Source organism: Peromyscus maniculatus, chromosome 5, assembly GCF_049852395.1.
Source record: "Peromyscus maniculatus bairdii isolate BWxNUB_F1_BW_parent chromosome 5, HU_Pman_BW_mat_3.1, whole genome shotgun sequence".
Lineage (NCBI taxonomy): Eukaryota > Metazoa > Chordata > Mammalia > Rodentia > Cricetidae > Peromyscus > Peromyscus maniculatus.
In genome coordinates, this window is record NC_134856.1 from 53,186,027 (window position 1) to 53,192,746 (window position 6,720).

Below are 6,720 nucleotides of genomic sequence, written 5' to 3' on the forward strand. Positions count from 1 at the left end.
AGGAAGCCTAGTGGGCTCCAACACCAGGCCTTTCATAATCAGAAGCCAGGGTCATATTCTGAGCCAGGGCCCAGAGAGGGTAACTTTCCTGGGCACACACTGCAGGGACACAGACACTCCTGATGGCAAGCTGAGGGCTCTTTGCATTGCAGCCTGTCGTGATGTCCTGGCAGTCACTTCCAGGGAAGAGAATGCCCCGTGGGTTTGGTTTTGAGGGCCTGGTTGTTGTTACGTCATGTGCATATGTGTGGAGGTCAGAGGATGACTTGTGGAGATTCTCTCCTTCCACCATGGGGGTGCTGGGGACTGAACGCATGTCATCAGGCCGTGTGGCAAGCTCCTTTACCCCCTGAACCATCCTGCTGGCCCTATGGGTTTTTCAGCATTTGTTGTCGTTTAAGATGAGATCTCTGTCGTCCAGCCTGGCCTCAGACTTGCAATCCTGCCGCCTCCTCCTCCCAAATGCAAATGTCCAGTGTGGGCAGCCTTGTCTCTAGGGGCCCTATGAGGTCTGCCGATGGGCAGGAGCCTCGGAGAAAGGCACCTGAGACTGGCTTGGCCCAGGGATTCCACTGCACTCTGATGCAGGGACCCAGCACGTCTGTCCGCCTGCTGGGCAGAGCCCTGGAAGGAGAACTCTGCACAGAAAATGCCTGACACACACAGGACGAGGAAGACGGCTCAAGGTATCAGAGCCAGAGAGGAAAGCAGTGGCAAGGGGTCTCTCCCCACATTCGCGTTCCTGGCCACTGTCACCACACGTCCACTGCTCTGCCCACCTGGGCCGCGGCAGCCTCATGTCTCGCCTACTGTTCACCTCACTCTGTGCCTACCCGGTGGCCAGAGCCACCCTAAAGGAAGATGTCATCACACCACCCCTCCCTGAAAGACTCTCAAGGCTTCCTGCTGTGGTTCACAAGACCTTTTTTTTCAAATTCACCTGTCACCAAATTTCTAATTTCAGCCAGGACTACTCCCCCTCGCCCCCCCTCCCCCGCCCCACTGCACAGCCAACCTCAGCTCCTGCCAGTGCCTGGAACTCCTCAGCCTTTCCTTGCCCAGCCGCCTCCTGAGCAGAGCACCCTCACACTGCCACACCCAGCTCTTCATGCCTGCAGGGCAATGCTCATCCTGGGACCCCTGAGCGGCCTTCTGCATCCCCGGTGCCACGCTTGGACCTAGCTGGACTTATCTGTCGCCCACCTCCTATAAAAACACGTGTCAGCCCTGCCACTGTCCCCTCAGCACATACCCCGGTGCCAGGCACCTAGCCATTGGGATGTGACCACTTGCTCACAGCAGCAGGCCCAGGTGGGGATCTGGGACATGTGAGCTTGCTGCCCAGAGTCAGGACAGAAAGGACCTTTCCAAGGCAGCGGGAGCCAAACATGGAGAGCCTCACAGGCTTTGACAGGTGACCGGGGAGCCACTAGCCAGAGGAATTCCCAGTGGGATCGGGGAGCATAAAGCCATCAGGAAGGTGTCAAAGGGGACCATGAGGTCAGAGGGAGACATGGACCAGGCTCAGACAGAGTGAAGCCAGCATGCCCCCAAAATGGTCATGTGCCCTGTGCAGATGCCACCTCCAAAGGGACTCTGTGGGTGGGACTGAGTCCAGGACCCTGAGATGAAGAGCATCTTGGATGGCTCAGATGACCCCAGCCATAATCCTATGAACATAGCAGTTACACCTGCAGTCCCAGCTCTCAGGAGGTGGAGGCAAGAGGATTGGAAGTTTAAGGCCATCCTTATCTATCTCAACTGTTCAAGGTGTGGGTGTTCTGGTGGAAGGTCCACCTCAACTCCCCTCCCCTGTCTTTTTTCCCAAACCTGCCCTCTCAAAGCCCACCAAACACATCTCCTCCCCAAGAGATGCTCAAGACCGCTCCCATAGGGTGTTTAAACTGCATCCCAGAAAACAGACACATGGTTTTTCAGTCTCTCATCCCCATCTCCTCTCTGGGGGGCCGGAGAATCACCTGGGAACGCTCTTTACCCATTAAACCAGGGCTTTTTCTAATTCAGTCTGATTTGGTCTGATTTGGATTGCTGCATTGGCAGAGAAGCTTATCGGGGTGTAGAAACCTTTCAGTGGGTTGTGACACCTTGACTTAAAAAACACACACAAAGTAAAGCTGTCAGTGATGGCACACACCTTTAATCCCAGCACTCAAGGGAGGCAGAGGCAGACAGATCTCTCTGAGTTCTAGGCCATCCTGGTTTACAGAGCGAGTTCCAGGACAGCCAGGGCTACACAGAGAAACCCTGTCTCAAAAACAAAAACAAAAAACAGTGCTGAAAAACAAAACAATAAAAACAAAAACATACACTGGAGGTGTAGGGGAAGAGAAGGGAGACCCTGCACCTGCCTCACTGTAGACCTTGATGAACTGAAATTGCTCTCAGTGTAGTGACTCTGGGATCTGAAAAGCCTGTAGGTAGGGGAAGTTCTTTGAGGGAGAGGCAGTAGATTCCCCGTCATCCCCAAGCAGGACTGGGGGTCAGTGGCAGGAAATGAAGTCATCCCCCAAAGGCTGCCTAGGGTCAGTTACAGTGGGATGCATCAGCTCTGTGTCTAACACAAAGTCAAGGTGCAGACAGAGCCTCCTGTGCTTAGGAGTCCTAACTTGTCCTGGAAGGTTTTCCTCTCTGTCTTAGGAACCACCACAGGGCATGAGACAGGCCCCTCCACTGTCTGTACCAGAGACCTTGGAGAGAGTTCTTCCTGGGTACAGCAAGGCCATATAGCCTTATGCCCACTAGGTGGCACTCGTTGCTGCAAAATTAATTGCAACAGCTCAGTTTAAAAATTGCAAAATCCTTGGCTTTGCAGGGCTTGATGACACATACCTGAAATCCCAGGGCTCAGAAGATGACGTAGGAAAATCGGGGTTCGATGCCAGCTTCAGATACATGAACCCTATCTCAAACCATCAAAATAATAAGGTGTTTTGTTTTGTTTTGTTTTTGAATAGAGAAGGTGGGGGCAGGAGCAATAAGAACACTAAGTGCTCTTCCAGGGAACCCAGGTTTGATTCCCATTATCCACATGGCAGCTCACAATCATCTGTGAGTCTGGTGTCAGGGGACCCAACACCTTCTTGCCTTCAAAGGCATTGCCTATACATGGTACACAGACATACATTCAGTTAAACGTAATAAAATTAAATTTAAAAATAAAGAATTTAAAAATAAAGAAGAATGCTTCTGCAGAGGACACAGATTTGGTTTCTAGCTCCCATGTGGCAACTCACAAGCCTGTAATTCCTGTTCTAGGAGATCTGACTAGATCTGTCCCTCTTCTGGCCTCCATGGGGACACATACACATGGTGCACATACATACATGCAGGCAAAACACTGGTAAAATGAAAACAGTCCTTTTTGTGTTTTTGTTTTGTTTTTGAGAGATGGTCTCTATGGTGGTTTGAAAGAGACCGGCCCTGCATAGGTTCATATATTTGAATATTTGAATGCTTCGTCACCAGGGACTGGAACTCTTTGAAAAGATTAGGAGGACTAGGAAGTGTGGGCTTGTTGGAGGAAGTGTGTCACTGGGGGTGAGCTTTGAGGTGTAAAAGCCCATTCCAGGCCCAGTCTCTTCCTCTCTCCGCCTGCCTTCCTCTCTCTGCAGAGTATAGTTCTCAGCTCCTCTCCAACATCATGCCTGCCGCCATACTTCCTGCCATGAAGATAATAGACTGAACATTTGAAACTGTTAGCCAGCCCCCAGTTAAATGCATTCTGTTATAAGAGTTACTGTGATCATGATTTTTTCCTAGTTAGGGTGACTATTACTGTGATGAAACACCGTGACAAAAGCAGCTTGAAGAGAAAAGAGTTTATTGGCTTACACTTCTGCATCATAGTTCATCACTGGAGGAGGCCAGGACAGGAACTCAGGCAGGGAGCTGATGCAGAGGCCATGGCGGGATGCTGCTTACTGGCTTGTTCCTCATAGCTTGCTTGGCCTCCTTTCTTACAGAACCCAGGACCACTAGCGCAGGACCCCACCAGCAAAGGGCTGGACCCTCCCCCATCAATCACTAAGAAAATGCCGTACAGGCTTGGCTACAGCCCAAACTTACAGCGGCATTTTCTCAATTGAGGCTCCCTCTCTCTGATGACTCTAGCATGTGTTAAGTTGACATTAGAGTGTCTCTTCACCACAATAGAACAGTGACTAAGACAGTCTCTCTATTATGTAACTCTGGCTGTCCTGGAACTCACTGTGTAGACCAGGTTGGCCTCGAACTCATAGAGGTCCACCTGCCTCTGCTTCCTGAGTGCTGGAAATAAAAGGCATACATCACCAAAATAAATCTTTTTAAAAAACAAAAAAGAACATAGTAGTCCTAATTTTCCAGAAGGTTTCAGATGCATCAGAGGGCTGCTGTGTAACCCACACGGCCTCTCATCTGCCATCACCACTGGGGACTTCTCCAGCACATTCTCACCATTCTGAGACTGGCATTGACACATTGTGACTAACTAAAGACTACATTCTAGCCAGACTGGGCAGCTCAGGCTTCCAGCTACTCCATGGCCAAGGCAGGAGGAATCCAAAGTGAAGCTCTGCCTGCCCTACAGAATAAGACCTGAAAAGCCTGGGGGAGAGGGAGGGAGGGAGAGAGCGAGGGAGAGCACCACTTCAGTTAGTGAAGTACTCGCCACACAACAAGGACCTGTCTTATTCCCAGCTCCCACATAAAAAGCCAAGTACAGAGTGTGCTTGCATCTGAGACCCAGCACTAGGGAGGCTGAGACAGAGACGGGACGGTCCCTGGGACTCGCGGGCTAGCCTGGTTACAAGTGTGCCCCCCTGACTCAAAGAGCAGGGTAGAGTGTGAAGGAGGAAGATGATACACAGACACATACCAAAAAAAAGTTTGGTGTATAAAACAATAGCTCATGGGTCTCACCTCTTCCCACACCAAAAAATTACACCAGTAAAACCTACCCAGTCTCCTTAATAGGAACTCCAGCAAAGAACACACAGAAAAGAACTATGAATCCAGTGAGGAGGCAGGTTCGTCCCATCCCCTACGATGGCCAAAGCCCAAGCCCTGGAGAGCTGTGTTCCATCCTGCACCTGGAAGGATTTGCCCACAGTGGGTGCTGAAACAGTGGCCCTTGAGCTGAGGCTAGCTCAGTTGGTAGAGTGCTTGCCTAGCATACATGAAGCCCTGGGATCCATCCCCAGCGCCACATTAACTGACTGGACACGGTGGTTCGTGCCTGTAATCCTAGCACTTGGAGGTGGAGACTGGAGGATTAGAAATTCAAGGCTCATCCTCAGCTACATAGTCAGTTTGAAGCCAGCCTGGGCTACTGGAGACCCTGGTTCAAACAAAGTGACTGTTGAACATTCGGCTGAAAACTCCCCCACCCACAGCAGCTCAGTCCCGCCACAAACAGGAGCCTGCCTCTCACCTGGTTCAGCACCTGCCCAAGCCTGCCTGCCTGCCACCTCTCAGGGCCCCGTGTCTGTCCACGCCCACTTCCCCAGGGCCTTCATCTCTGCTTAGAACAAGCTTCCTCACCTCTCCCCCTCCTCCCCACCCCTCCCCCCTCAGGCCTCTGCTCAGATGCCCCCTCCGAACCTTCACATCCCCTCAAAACCTCCCAGCCCCATCCCTGAGATGAAGGAACCGGACAGCAGACATCTGTGCTGACAACCCAAGCCATGACCAGACCCCACAGGGAGCTGGGGGCAGAGCCCTGGAGGACACTCTGCCCTCCGCCCCATCGCTGTCCCCACCTCGGGTCTGCAGTCACCATGCAGAGCTAGTGTTCCCCCCCCCCCCCCCCCGGGCTTCCAGCAAAGGCTGGCTTTGAGGTGTCACTCCGAGTTCAGCCCACACACCTCATAGTGGGAGGCTCTGTGCTTCTGTTCTGTGAAGAAGCCCGGGTCTCTTGTCTTCCTCCAAAGCCATAAAAGGTGACAAAGTCTCCCAGCTGCTGAAGTCCCCTGCGCACAGCTTAGCTGGGAGAGTTTGCGGCTTTGCTGAGAGAGGCCCCTGGCTGCCTGCTCACCTGTGTCCCCGAGAGCAGAGATTGCCTTATAGGGCCAAGAGCAGCCACCCACCAGCCACCAAGTGCAGACAGGGAGGGCGGAGGAAGCGCTCAGTTTCACAAGAGGCTGGCGAGGCCTCGGTGCTGGTGGCTATCTAACTCTCTACAGAAGGGCCGGGGTGCCTTGGGCGAAGAAGCAGGTGTCCAAGTCAAATAAGGTCGGCTAACTTCCGGCCCAGTGGTTAAAATGAACCACACCCAGGCTAGAGCTGGAAACAGAGTATCTCATGTATCCCTCAAAAGAACTCTGTAGGGTGGGCAGGGGTGGGTAGGGGTGGGCAGGGGCGGGTAGGGGTGGGTAGTCTCATCAGTCCCACTCGGGAGAGAAGGCCATGTCTGGAAGATCAGGAGCTGGTCCACCAAGTGAGCAGCGAGTGGGGGAGACAGCACATTAGCTCTGCCTCCAGGGCAGCCAACTAGAGAGACACCCGAGGGTGCAGGGGGCTGCAAGCTGTGCCCACAGCACAGTAGCCGCAGGCTGAACTTGGCTACGGGAAGGAAGCCTGGCTGGTCTGAATGGAGGTGTAAGTGTGAAGGTGAAGCACACCAGAGCTGGTGGTGTTAAAGCAGGTAAAATATGGGGCCACTTAGAGGGCTCGGGGAGTAAAGGGGCTTGCCACCAAGCCTGATGACCTCGGTTCAATCCC